Genomic DNA, 15713 nt, shown 5'->3' on the forward strand with positions numbered 1-15713 from the left:
AGCCAAACTATGGAAAGAGCCTAGATGTCCATCAACAGATGAATGGGTAAAGAACATGTTATATATAGAGAGAGAGATAGATAGATATAGATATAGATGATATAGATATAGATAGATAGATACACACACAGATATTATACAGCCATCAAAAATGAAATATTACTATTTCCAATGATGTGGATGGAACTAGAGGGTATTATGCTAAGCAAAATAAGTCAATGAGAGAGGAACAATTATCATATGCTCTCACTGATTTGAGGAATTTGAGAAATAAGACAGAGGATCATAGGGGAAGGTAGGGAAAAATGAAACAAAATGAAACCAGAGAGGGAGACAAACCTTACGAGACTCTTGGTCTCAGGAAACAAACTAAGGGTTCCTGGAGTGAAGGGGGGGGGGAGTAATGGGTGGCTGGGGGATGGACATTGGGGAGGGTATGTGCTATGGTGAGTGCTGTGAATTACATAAGACTGATGAATCACAGACCTGTACCCTGAAACAAATAATACATTATATGTTAATTTTTGTAAAATTCTAGCAGATGGAAATAAATAATGTTTAGAGCAGAAATAATTAAAATAGAGAAATAAAATAATAAGAAAAATAATTAATGAAACCAAAAATTGGTTCTTAGAAAACACTAACAAGTTTGACAAACCCTTAGGAGACTGACAGTATAGAGAAGAAGAAGAAGAAGAAGAAGAAGAAGAAGAAGAGAGGAGGAGGAGGAGGAGGAGGAGGAGGAGGAGGAGGAGGAGGAGGAGGAAATTAAAAAAGAAGAAGAAGAAACACAAATTAAATCCATCACGATGACAGTCGTGGGGTACCTGGGTGCCCAGTCTATTTAATGTCTGCCTTTGGCTTGGGGTCCTCGGATCCAGCCCCGCATCAGGCTCCTTGCTCAGTGGGGAGTCACCCTGCTTGTGTGCTCCCTTTCTCTGTTAAAAACACAAATAAATTATATAACTAAATAAATAAATACTTTCCTTCCCAGTGGGAATGATGGTAAGCTTTGGCAGTAGAGTGCTCTGGAGTGCTCTAAAGAGACATTGCAAGAAGAAGGGGTTGCCCCTCCCAGTTATTGTATGCTCTTTCACCAGCCTAACTCTAACAGTGCCTACAGTCGTGCCCCATCTCCCTGGTTATGTGTGCCTACAAGCTTCAGCTCACCGGGACTCCAGAATTATTGCTGCTTTCCTCATGGTTTGAGGCCAGCTCTAGCTGGGATGATCCCACAAACCCCTCTGCCATCTAGGGGTCTGGAACTACACCTTTATTTTTTGTATTTTTTTCAGTGTTCCAAGATTCATTGTTTATGTACCACACCCAGTGCTCCATGCAATACATGCCCTCCTTAATACCCACTACCAGGTTCACCCAACCACCCACCCCTCTCCCTCTAACACCCTCAGCTTCTTTCTCAGAGTCTACAGTCTTTCATGGCTTTTCTCTCCCTTCAATTTCCCCCAACTCACTTCTCCATCTCCCAATGTCCTCTGTGTTATTTCTTATGCTCCACAAATAAGCAAAACCATATGATAACTGACTCTCTCTGCTTGACTTATTTCACTTAGCATAATCTCCTCCAGTCCCATCCATGTTGCTATAAAAGTTGGGTATTCATCTTTTCTGATGGAGGCATAATACTCCATTGTATATATGTATCACATCGTCCTTATCCATTCATCTGTTGAAGGGCAGCTTGGCTCTTTCCACAGTTTGGCTACTGTGGCCATTGCTGCTATGAACATTGGGGTACAGAAGGTCCCTCTTTTCACTCTGTCTGTATCTTTGGGGTAAATACGCAATAGTGCAATTGCAGGGTCACAGGGAATCTCTATTTTTAATATCTTAAGGAATCACTGCACGGTTTTACAAAGTGGTTGCACCAACTGGCATTCCAGCAACAGTGTTAGAAGGTTCCCCTTTCTCCACATCCTCTCCAACACACGTTATTTCCTGTTTTGTTAATTTTGGCCATTTTAACTGCTGTAAGGTGCTATCTTGGTGGGGGTTTTTTAAAGATTTTATTTATTTTTTCGACAGAGAGAGATCACAAGTAAGCAGAGAGGCAGGCAGAGAGAGAGGGGAGGAATCAGGATCCCCGCCAAGGAGAGAGCCAGATGTGGGGCTTGATCCCAGGACACTGGGATCATGACCTGAGCCGAAGGCAGAGGCTTTAACCCTCTGAGCCACCAGGAGCCCCTCTCGATGTGGTTTTGATTTGAATCTTACTGATGCCTAATGATGATGAACATTTTTTTCATGTGTCTGTTAGCCATTTGTATGTCTTCTTTGGAGAACGGTATCTTATTCAACAAAGCCCAGATTCCCCTTCCAAGTTTGTACTTCCTTGGGTCCTCTCCTGTAAGCCCTAAAGTACCATTTAAGGTTCTTCTTCCACCTCTAGAATTACTCTCCTATACCAGCTTAATACTTCTGTATAGTTTCCCAAGTTTAAAAACTATGGTTTCTTTCTCCTGATAGCACTCAACTTGATAGCAAGAGTAGTTCCAGAAGATGGACCCATACAGAGGGGATCAGTGAGTTAGCTTTCTTGTGCCTTCAGGCTCAGTGCAGTGCTGAGCTCCTACCTCATTGAAGACAAGGTGCTAGTAATCCATGGCATGCAGGGCATAAAATTTAACCAAGCCACACTAATTATCTGTGTTGAATGATGAAAAAGCACCAAGTGACACATAGACTTTGGGAGCCCAAGTGGCTGCTGCCCTTGACTAGTACAGCAGTGTTGATGACTGCAGTGTGGGATGAGTAATTTTTAGTGTAATTAAATTTTTATAGAGAGAAAAGAACATGCTTAGGTCTTTTAAGTCTCAGATGACAGCCTGAGAACCAGAGGGGTTTCCACATAACCCTTAAAAAATACCTATTTTTTGCAGCCACAGGATTGACATTGCTGCAAATTAAACACAATTCTCGTGTTCTGAGTAACACAACAGTGGAATTCACAGTTTCACCCGTAGTCCTCCCAGGGAGTAGTAAGGGCAGACATCACCCTGTTCCTTATCAGATGGGGAAAATACTCAGCCTTTTACCATTAAATATGATGTTATCTGCAGGTCTTTTTGTAGATCTTGTTCATCAGCTTGAAGATATTACCCTGTATTCCTAGTTGTTGACAGACCTGCTGTTGATTATTGTGAAATGGTTGTTCTGCATCATTTCATATAATCATCTAGTTTTTTCTTAGACTGTTAACACAGTAGATTACATTGATCCATCTTTGTAAGCACAAAGGAGAACAGCTAAGCCAGAAGAAGAGGGAAGGAAAAATTAATAGAAATAAGAGCAGAAATCAATGAGGGAGAAAACACACATATAGTTTTAACACTGCAAAAGTTAATTCTGAGAAAGACCAAAACATGAATAAATCCAGTGGTATTTGCTCAATTTTTCTTGCACTCCATAAACCTTCTACCAAGGGACATAGTCAGTCTGGATCTGAAAGAAGAGACACCCCCCCATCATACATGGGGCTCACAAAAGTACATACTGCCCCTTGCCTGATACTGTTTTCCATCCCACAATGTATTATTTTAGAATCAATTAATTATGGAAAATTAAGTTGCAACTCATTCATTCTGGGTTTACAAATACAAATTAGAATGTCTCAGCCACCCAAAGTAATTAGTTGTGGAGCTAGAAATATAATCCATTCCTCAAACATTCATCAGCAGGCATCACAACATTGAAAACATTCTCTTAGCTCACAACCTCTGTCCAGGGCACTCTTCCTGGTTCTAGTTTCAGCAGCTATGGCATAATTTTTTTTTATCTCTAATAACTGTGTCACTTAACATAAATCCTCCAACAATAACAACAACAACAACAAGGTAAATGAAAACATAAATTTAGTATATCAACAAAGCTTTTAAGTACAAAGCTATTTACTGTATTTTCCAAACCTGAACTATAATGCTGTTCAAATTAGTATGGTTTCTAGAATGAAAACTTACCTTTCTGAAGCCACTTAACCGATAGAACAAGAAAAAAATGACACTTAATTCAATAAGAGCTGTCAACAAATGGAATGTTGTTAGTCCAATGTATAACTCAGAGCATGTGTTTTGCAACTTAATTTCTGCCAGTCAGCATGGTGCAGGAAGTTGACATTCAGTGTTCTGAAAACACAAACATGAAAACTTTGCCTTTGTAATAACTGTCACATTTGTCGCATTTGTCACAAAGAGTTACAGACACACATATACGCACAAACACACTTACTTACACAAGTACACTCACATATGCATGAACGTGCATGCAAATACATACAAGTACAAATAAGGAACATACACATGCATAAACACATACACACATAAGCACACAGACACACCCACTTACACACCTACACCCCCATTTATATACATGCATGCATTTACACATATACACACCAACTTACACACAGATACCCATGCATGCATACACATACCTACACACAAACACACATACCTACAGTCATACATACACATACCCAACCACACTATAGAGTGTGTGTACGAGATCCAAAAAGCCATTTTTAAAAGTGGGTTTAGAAAATATGAAAGCATCCTAATAAATCTAATAAATGCTGCATAAAACCAAATAAAATGTGAACCATGCTTATTCGGGCAACAGAACCTTTAGCAAAAGAAATGTCCTTGAAAATTTTGTGCTTATTATTAACCACGGGTACAAATGTACCCTATTATATTTAGCTCAAATATTCTCATTTGTAAATCTGCTCCATTTCACCCCAGCCTCTTTTCCTATTCCTTCTCTGCCCTAATTTTCTCTTCTCCTCCCATCATGTGATGCTCCAACCCTGACTTGAAAGTAACATAAATTTAATGCTGAAAGTAACCAGCATCCTATAGGCTGATTGGAATTGCTGGGCTATTAGTAGGAATAAAAATGGCTCAATAATTTCTAGTATTCCAGTCTTGTTAATGTCACCCCAGGTGTAGGGAGAGATAAAGAATATTCAATATCTTCACTGTAATAATATGGAAACAAACTACTGTGTTTTGATTCATCATTGGAAACAAGCAGACAATTCCATTAGAGGCAAGCTTGAGAAACATTAGGAAAATGTTTTTGAATACTTCCTCCTGTTCCTTTTGAGGGAGCAGGCTCTGTTTAAGGAAATAGGCTGCTGCCCCAGAGCCCCATCTTAATTGACTTCAGCAAAGACCATCCCTGGCTTGCCGTGGTTCCCTCCACTCTGTAAAGGAAGCAGACGGCAGGGCGAGGAGACACAGAGAGCACCAGGCTGGGCCACTGCACGCCACCACTGGGCAACCAGTGATTGGGAAAAAAGGCTAATTGCTCTAATAATCAACAATCCTTAGTCCTTTGTGTTCCAGACATACCTCACTGTGAACTGAGATGCGGCAAGGAAATGCACAATATTAGCTTCCTTAAGAGGGATGTCCTTGGGCCTGGACACAAGTGCACTGTCTTATGTCATTTTGCATCAACCCACAGCACTCAGAGCAGACCCCTGAGCAGTTAAAAGACACAAGTAATCTTATTTTTCATTTGAAAATTCTAAAATTCTACCCGTGTAGTATGACTAATAAATTGGAAAAAGAAACAAACATATTCTTTTTTTTTCCCAAATACTGCAATGTTCTAGAAAAATGTTTAAAAGCAAAATTCCTCCCTCTTTGGAATCTTAAATAGACGGTACACTCCTATAACCACTCTTTATCATGTAAGTTGACAAGACATTTATCAGCTTGAGTTGAAATAACAGCCTGCTCTAAATTCAGACTTAAACACAGGTGAAAAGCTCAACTTTGGGGCCATTCATTTTGGAAATTGAATTCAAGTAGAACAGAAGTGGTAGATGTGTGGTGGGGGGGAATATAGAAGTGAGCAACAAGTCCTAGCAATGCAGAGGAAGAAGAGGCTCCCACATGTCTTGCCCTGTCCCCTCTATCCTCCTCCAACACACCTAGACCAACTGAATGCCACCATTTTGCACCCAGATGACTCATCCATCCCACAACTTCCTCCTTGGTCAATGCTTGGTGCCACTGCTATCACATTCACCCAAGTCACGGGTACCCTCTTCTTTATGTGACCTTTTCATATTCTTAGCAATCCTACATGCAAGTCAGTTTTATTGACAGTTCAGGATGAACATGGAACTTGGTGGCTGCCCAACAATTTCTAGGGATGATTCATATTCTCAGTTAATTTTTTGTGTATGTATTCTATAAGCATTCTACCTACTGGAAAAAAAAAAAAAACAGGAATAATCCCCAAGCCGTTTGTTGGCTATCTGATGGTCTCCACTGAAGACTGTACATAGGCACAGTCATCTGCTTTGTGGGGGTCATGGGACTTGATCCCTCATCTAGGCAGAAACATATCACCCCAATTTCAGAGAGGCTGTAACACTATTCAGAGACCTTTCCTTCTGACAGCATAAATTGGTAGTCAGATAGAAAGAAGTGGTGATGAACATGGTCATTTATTTTTTTTTTAAGGATTGAATAATATGGCTTATGACAACAGCCATTTGGGACACAAAGAAAAAGTTCAGATGACTGTCATCATCTTACAGATGAAATGTCAACATCTCATCAATCCATTAAATAAAAAACACAGATTGTAAGCAGTTTCCATGCAGTTGTGAGAATACAGTCATTCTCTAAAATGTGAGAGAGGGAAGATGGCTTCTTCTCCATCTAGGATATGCACCACAAGCCTTCCTGGAAGCCCTTTCCAGGGATCTGTGGGCAGCTCTCCCACTGCCCCACAGCTCTAAAGCCAGAGAAATCACATCTAGAGTAAGAATGAATTTTTATTTTCAAGATTTCCTTATTAATTCGGGGTCTCTTCTGATTCCATACAAATTTTAGGATTATTTGCTCCAGCTCTTTGAAAAACACCAGTGGAATTTTTATCGAAATGGTATTAAAAGTATAGATTGCTCTAGGCAGTATAGATATTTTAACCATGTTTATTCTTCTGATCCAAGAGCATGGAATGGTCTTCCATCTTTTTGTGACTTCTTCAATTTCTTTCATGAGTAAAACTGGTGGCATCACGTTACCTGATTTCAAGCTTTACTACAAAGCTGTAATCACCAAGACAGCATGATACTGACATAAAAACAGACACATAGACCAGTGGGACAGAGTAGAGAGCCCAGATATGGACCCTCAACTCTATGGTCAAATAATCTTCAACAAAATAGGAACAGTGTGGATATTCCTCAAGAAATTAAAAATAGAGCTTCCCTATGACCCTGCAATTGCACTCCTGTGTATTTACCCCAAAGATACAGATGTAGTGAAAATAAGGGCCATCTGTACCCCAATGTTTATAGCAGCAATGGCCATGGTCACCAAACTGTTGAAAGAACCAAGATGCCCTTCAACAGACGAAAGGATAAGGAGGATGTAGTCCATATACACTATGGAGTATTGTGCCTCCATCAGAAAGGATGAATACCCAACTTTTGTGTCAACATGGATGGGACTAGAGGAGATTATGCTGAGTAAAATAAGTCAAGCAGAAAGAGTCAAGTATCATATGGTTTCACTTATTTGTGGAGCATAACAAATAACATGGGGGACATAAGGAGATGGAGAGGAGATGGGAGTTGAGGGAAATTGGAGGGGGAGGTGAACCATGAGAGACTATGGGCTCTGAAAAACAACCTTAGGGTTTTGAAGGGGCGGGGAGTGGGAAGTTGGGGGAGCCAGGTGGTGGGTATTAAGGAGGGCACGTATTACATGGAGCACTGGGTGTGGTGCAAAAACAATGAATTCTGTTATGCTGAAAAGAAGTTTTAAATAAATAAATAAATAAATAAATAAATAAATAAACAAAATAGGGCTACCTGAAAAAAAAAAGAATGAATTTTGATCAATTTTACCATTTCCTTACTCCATTCAGACACTTCTTTGTTGAGCCCTTCCAAAGGCTGAACCATATGTATGGAGGACTATGGCATTAGCACAAACAACCAAATTATCATTTATTCAAGGTGACAAAGATTTTCCTCCAATACATTGGTTTAAGAAAAATTATTTCCACGAAAAACATTCATCCACTGTTTCATTCTTTGGAAGTACTCTGTACTAATGAAATCGCCTCTAGCTTCACTGAGATAACATTTAGTTCTGGACATCATATAGTTGTCACTCAGCACCTGGGTCAAACCATGCACTGGAGAAGATAAGAGAAGAAGAAAAGATTTGTAGGGTATGGACAGAATGAAACCGAAGTAGCACTATTGTCACATTCATGATCCTGCATTTTTCTAGCAACCTTTTTTCTAATAACTTGAAGCTTTTCATGAATATTTGCTGCAGAAACACCATGAGATATGGTTTATGAATGGAGAAGACGTCAGGATCATTCTAACCCCAAGATTCCACCTGAGCTTTAGCTCCTGATCCCCTGACAGATAACTGTATGAGAAGGAAAGGGGTAGCAGTCATGCACTGAGCACCTCAGAAGCCCACATGTTTCCTCCAGGATCACCTCAGTTAACCTCTCCCCTGTGAGGCAGCTTCTGGGAGCATTTTATGGAGGTTCCCATGGGTCAACAAAATGACCCAAAGCATTCTGCCTTGAGGATATTGGAAGACTAATGAGCTCCAAGTGAATGCCTATTCACTTCTCCATTCATGCCTACCCCTCAAATGAAATATAAGAGGGGTTCCTGGATTTTTCAGTTGGTTCAACGTTTGACTCTTGGTTTCATCTAGGGTCATAATCTCAGGCTCATGGGATCGAGCCCCACGTCAGGCTCCTTGCTCAGCCTGGTGTCTGCTTAAGATTCTCACTCTCCTTCTGCCTCTGCTCCTCCTCCCACTCATGCTTGTGCTCTCTCTTTCTCTCTCTCTCAAATCAATAAATAAACAAAACCAGGAAGGAAGGCAGAGAGGGAGTGAGGGACACCAAACTGCCATTTGGGGAAGGCGGAAGGCAGACAGGCCAAAATGACAATGCTCTTGGCATTACAGAACAGTGACTTATAAGGCAAACAATATTCTGAAGTAGATGCCAATTCCAGAAGAATTACAGGGACCTGAGAGAACACCCACACTGACCAGCCTAAGGTGATCTGGACACATTTGTGCCATGGGTCAATGTGGAAAAATGGTATCACAATGTCGAAACATGGTATTACGGTGCCAAAGGCACGGGCTAGTGACTCCTTTCCACCCATCAACAGCTCTGCATGTCCATAAGCCCCTCATGCAACAGTTGCACAAAGAACTTGCAAAATTTCCTCAATAAACTGAGAAATCTGAAATTGATGAGATGATTTACTATCAAGCAGAAATAGGATTTCATGATGGAAAATGAAATATTTTTAAAAATTACACTTTTGTCTTCTTTAGTAGATTTTTCAGATTGCCACTATGAAACCTTAAAATGGCTTTAGACCTTATTTTCAAAACAGGAACTTTTTTAAAGCATTGTTGAAATAGAATTGATTTTTTCCAGCTGCCAAAGGAAAGTATATGATCTTCTCCTTATCCCTTTGTTTTTCTGTTTTCACCTTGAAAACTGGAACCCCCTCCTCTTGAAGACTAAAGCATTGTGCTGACCAAAGCAGAAATCATTAAAAAAAAAAAAAAAAACTCATCCTTTTTAATATTATAAGCTTATGGCTATTATAACCTTTTTTTTTTTTTTTTTTTTTTTTGGCTTGTCAGAAAGCTTTCCTGTGTTATTCCACGTCCTCAGATGTGGGAACAGGATATTGTATCAAACAGCCCCGCAAGGAGACAGGACATTCATTACCAAGATAGGAAAAACCCTGGCCTAATTATCAATTAATCCCAGTCCATCTTTGTTCTAGAAAAGCAGGAGGCTGTGAAGGTCAGAGAGCATGGGTATTTACAACATCGTGTCCCTATTAAGTAACTAGTGACCTATTTCAACTGTTGAGTCCAAAGAAATATTTTCTGGTTTCTAGCAAATGCCTGGGGTGGAGAGACAATTTTTCTCATATTAATTTTATTTTTATGGCCCTCAGAAAATTCTATCATATTAGGCAAATATGATGGTATTTTGAATTCCTCTGCAAGGTCTTTCTATGACACCTGCTTCCTGTGAGGTTCAGCAGCTCATTACTGACTGGTGAGCAAGATTCTTTGTAAAGTGGATGACACCCCCAGGCTGACATGAGCTTACTGGTCCCCATCATTTCCATTATTTGGCAGATCCTCTAAAATAGTTTTCCGTTTGTTTTTCAAATATTCACACCATAGTTAAAGAAAGGATAATCAGTGCCAAAGTTTTCATTTGTTTTAGTTAAGACCAAAATCGGGAACAAATCTAACATTTGAATAATATTTTGTTCTTCCTTTCTTTTTTTTTTAGTATAAATACTATATTTATTAAATATCTTTACAGTTTATTTAAATGTATTTACAGAACTATTCCTGCATAAGTTATATTTCAGACATCCAATTCAGGTCATTGCCTCTTGGGTAAGACAAATAATGATAGTCTCAACAGAAAAAAGCAGCTCATTAGTACACACAAATTAAAATTTGTTTCAGTATTTAGCTATCTTTGCCACAAACTACCTGCTAACAGTTAAAATTTTGACATGGACACTGCCATTTTTTAGCTGAGAAATTCAATTTTGCAAAGAATTTTTTTAAATGAATAGAATCTAAATGCTTTTCTACTTCATAGTTTCAATTTTATAAGCAGATTTGGGGGATTTTTTTGATCTTGTGAAATTTGTTAACTGCAAAAATGTGATAGTTTCTAGGGAAATTGGATGCTATAGCTTCTAACAAAGATAGTTGGTATAAGGTGACAAGGAACCATGAACTTATTCAAAAGTACAAACATTTACAGTTCTAGCCAATCTTGTTTACAATCTCCAAAATGATCAAAACTGACTCCGTGAATTCCCACAATTCTGCCTTGTTACTCGATGTGGTAGGTTGGTGGTACTAAAGGTGGTCCTGAAGGCGACTGTTCTATCTGGAACAAATGCAGCTGCTAGAAGAGGACACTCTCCTATCATACAAAGCTTGAAATCTAGTTTCTACTCTAGACACAGCCCACCCCCCAGACATGCATACCTGGAATGGGTTCTTTTGTGATTTAGTACCTATCAACCATGTCAAGCCAGTACAGTAATTCAGGACAAATAACTTGTCTCCCCTACCCCCATTTCTTATTTCAGTTTTTAAGAGCCCAATGGACTCTACTGCATTATCCAATCAGTGAAATTTTTTTTGTGCGCAGGCAGCTCAAGTTCACAGGAAGAAATAAGGTTCTGATAGGTTTAGAGTGCACATTTTAAAACAGAATAAAATAAAAATTTCAAGCATGTGATAAAAATATTGATTTTTATAATACATTATTGCTTTATAAATATAGATGGAAAAGCTATAAACTTCACTGGTCTTTGATGCATCCAGAGAGGGATAATTTGCCATTTGTAAATTAGAAATCCAAATTCTTTTTGTTATAAAAGTCCATTACATGAGGCAAATGTGTGTGTTTTATTCTGCTTGATTTAAAATGCAATTAACACACATCAAGTTCAGAATCAGACCCAACAAGTGGTATATCGCAGTCACACCCAACAGAGACTTAGGTTCTGTGACCTGGAAAATTCCAGTATGGGTCCAGCAGAGCCTCTAACTACTGGGAGTGGAAGGAGTGTTACCTGTTAAGCAGCACTCCAACTGACCACCCCCCGATCACTCCCTGGCAGTCATAAAATTAATTGTGTCACACACAAAGGACAGGGCAAAAAGAAAAGCGAGAAAATATTCTGTGTCACTAATCTATAGGCCAGGTCCAAAGTCAGCTCCATTGTGAAACTCAAATTCTTTTCCAACTATTTTCATATCACTGACACCAACATTGTTGATTTCTAATGGTCATTTCTCAAAAAAGACGAAGTTGATTAAATGAGTCATGTAAAACATCACCAATCTAGCTTTATAAAGATTGTGTTTGATGGGTTAAATGAGAGCAGAGAAAAGCCAGTGACTTGACCAGCACTGCTCTTACAAGGAATTAAATGTAGGCATTGGAAAATTAATGCAAAATATATCCAGATCATAAGGCTATATACCTCTGACCAGAAATAATTAAAAACCCAAACAAAAGAACTGAAATTGTCAGCCCAAATATAAATGTATTCCTTCTAACAAAACCCTTCTGGATGCAACTTTCTTTACTTTTTAAATACACAGAGACTGCAAACAGTTTGTGCAAAATAAATACCCCGCCACTTGCCACTCACGCTTCCATGTTTTATCGGAGCACGATGGGTACTCTTTATTTAAACAGAATGTAACTCCACCCAGCCCTCCCTGCCCAGTCCCCTATCTCTTCTACCAAAGAATTCTGTTTTGTCAAGTTAGGGTAGTTAAGGCATTCTGACATGTAATTAAAGGTGATTCAAAATAGATATCTAACATTATGCCAATTTAGGAATAGTAGATAAATTACTGAACGGCTTACAAATGAATAACTCATTCTTATTATAAATGAAATGCCTGTTACAAGCATGATGCATTGAAATATAGTAATGACATGTACATGGTACATGTTAAACAATTTTAAATAAAACAAAAGCTTGACAGTTACTCAAATATACAGTACAAATTCACAAAACAAAAATCTTTTAAAACAAGTTGAGGTAACCTCAAACATAAGTTTTAATGCAATAAACCAGTGAATAAGTATCTCTTTTAGAGAAAGACACTTTCCGTATTCTCCTCCAGTAGATCCTCATCAGGTTTAATTGCATTCTCATCTATACACCAATGTTACCTGACTTATATATAAAACATGGCTTTAACTTAAGGATTTCTAAGTATATATACTTTTCTACCACCAGGTTAATGAAGGAAAAAAACTGACCCCAAAATATATATCTTTATAGCAGTTGACTTGTACATAAACCTTAAAAATAAGTTTGAGCTTGCAGATAAAGGGAAAACTGAATGCAGGGTAGTTTTATAAGGAAACTATACACTGCAAGATGGCTATTCGGAAACTGTAAACATTAAGCTTGATTCGGACCCCTAAATTTCTGTGTAGGGCAAATGCAAATGTCAGATCATCACCAGGAGTTTTCCTCGTGGGCTCTTGTGCTGCTGCCACTGCCCACAGTACTCTTTTCACACGGACTCCCTGAATTTGGTGCCTGCTCTACGGAAAGCAAGGCTAGTAATGAAAGGTCTGAGAGGGAGACTATGAGTAGCATGAACATCAAAACCCAACCAGATTCAAAGTTACAGCTGTCCACTCTCAACCTATTAGGCCTGTGGGCCTAGAGCTCCCACATAGGGATCTCCTATCAGAAAGCTGGGAGGAATTTCAGCCATAACATTAAAATTCCTAGGATTTGAGGAGTTTTATAATCTTGGGTAATATTTCCATTGAAAAAATCTGGTAGGGAGGCTCCCCAAGGCCTCCTGCAGAGGAGGCAGCCTTGGGGCCACAAGCCTATAATTTGGACTTATCAATAAACTGCCGGAACTTTCCTCATAGAAGCACAATTAAGCATCTTTTAAAAACCAGAAAAATATTTGCATCCATAGAACTAAACTAAATTTTTCTTCCAATTTTTAACAAAAAAGCTCCTGGGATGATGATTTCATAATCCAGAGCAATGTTTTAGAGCAGAATTATAAGCCCCTGAAAAATAGGAGTTTATAATGAAAACGTAAAGCCACACCAATCATCATAACAAAGACTGTATAGTACATGTGTAACATTTCTTTTGATGATAATGTATGTTTCTAGTAGATGTACCATAACATACAATTTGTGTTAGACTTTTAAAATCCCTTTTACACACTGTAATTTTGAATTCACTCACTTTCAATACTTAAACCATTTTTAAAACATAATAGCCATTCTGGCATTGAAAACCTTCATTCCATCATAGAAAGGACAGTAAGCAGTGAAGGCCAATCTTCAAATCTTGATTCTCTTCAAAGTTGCTGGCAGATACGAGCTAGTGAATGACAGTAGTGGTTCTCCACAAAGATCTCAACCAGGTCTCAAAAAGACAGGCAAAGGCTTACATCACTGGCCATCAAGATCAGTGGCAAAGAAACACTCCTGCCAGCAGGATCAGCACACATGGCAGGGGAGAATTTGGGAAGATGAAAGGAAAGGCCAGAGTTGACACCTAGGCGAGTCAGTCTGTATACTCAGCCACTACTGAAAGAAGGACGGTGATGTCATCAGGCTTTCCACCTCTCACATTCAATCCGTTGTCACATGCAAACCGTGCAAAAGGTGACATATAATTTGGGTCATAGGCCAGCTCATGGGCTTGCTCAGTAATGCTTCTTGCCGTCTACTGTATACTTTCATAATTTGAATTCTTTAATTTTTTTTTAGCTCCTGAAGAATCATATAATCAGGCATGTTTTCAAAAAGTCCATCTGTTGCCGTCAGAATAATGTCTCCTAACTGGACATCAAAAGATGTGCTATCAGCAGCATCCGGGCTGTCACTCAGGACGACTCCTTCGGCTTCAGGTGGTGCAATTGAGAGCTGGAATGGAGTGTTGAAGTAATGCTGCTGCTCATCTGATCGGTGCACAACCTCACCACCCCTGACAACCAGAAAGCCTGAATCACCCAGGTTTGCTGTGTGTAAGCGGTGACTAGTTCTGTCCAGCACCACGATGCAGGCAGTACTGCTACCAAGCAAAGATACTTTATTTTGCAGCAACTCACAGTAGCTTGTGGTGAGGATTCCGATGGGATTACTTGGGACGAACCGTCCGTATTAAAGTCCCTGAGAACTGGGATGGATCAACTCCATAGTGTCTCCACCCTCCTACACCATCTGCAACCCCGAGCGCGTCTGCCGAGCGGTGCCGGGCCACGAAGCACGTGTCGTCCCCGTAGCACGTGCCCTTCTTGAGAAGGCCCTTGCGGGTCTTTGCTGAAGCCGCAGCCGGCCGTCACCAGCTCATAGTCACCGCCACCGCCGCCACCGGCCCTGGGGTCGGTCTGCGAGAGGCCGCCGAGCACGGCGCGGGCCACCAGCCGCCCATACAAAAGGACCGAGAACATCGCCGCAGCTGCCCGCCCCCCCAGGAGGCGGGGGGCCCGGGGAGCAGGAGGACGCGGAGGCCGGGAGCCCGCTTGCTCCTCAGCCGCAGCAGCGCCGCCGCCGGGGCGCTCCTCTGGGCGGCGCAGAGTCGCCGCCGCCGCCCTTGCCCGACGCGCGGGGCCTCGCACACGCTCCACAGCGCGCACCGGAGCCAGAGCGAGGTCAGAGCCCGCGGCTCCTCCACCTCAGCCCAGGTGGGGTCCCGGCTGCAGCCACCGCTGCCGCCGCCATCTTCGGCTCCACTAGCGTGTTCCAGGACTTCCTTTCTTTTTTTAATTCAAATGATATTTATACAAATATTCTCCCATGGAAGGTGATTATTTCTGCCCATAATCTGGATCATTTACACATTTCAAAACAAATAAATGGAATCTTAGCTTTAAGAAAAGTCTTGGGTTTAAATCCAAACACTGATGACCACCTAAAGGTAGCGACATAAGCCACAGAAACTCTCTGAGTTGTGTTTATTCTTCCACAGAATAATATGATACTGCCTATTATAAAGCTCTATGAGGGCAGGTAACTTGGGCCATTTTGTTCACTACCATATGACTGGTGTCAAGAATTGTGGCCGATGTATGGTAGGCACTAAATCAATAATAGTTGAATGTATAGAACAA

General features: G+C 40.3%; 1 pseudogene; it reads right to left on the reverse strand.

The window, feature by feature from the left end:
- Positions 1 to 13512: 13512 nt before the first annotated feature.
- On the reverse strand, positions 13513 to 15053 carry LOC123388153 (annotated as a pseudogene).
- Positions 15054 to 15713: the final 660 nt, after the last annotated feature.

This window comes from Mustela putorius, unplaced genomic scaffold, assembly GCF_011764305.1.
Source record: "Mustela putorius furo isolate JIRA1106 unplaced genomic scaffold, ASM1176430v1.1 tig00003890_pilon_pilon_pilon, whole genome shotgun sequence".
Classification (NCBI taxonomy): Eukaryota; Metazoa; Chordata; class Mammalia; order Carnivora; family Mustelidae; genus Mustela; species Mustela putorius.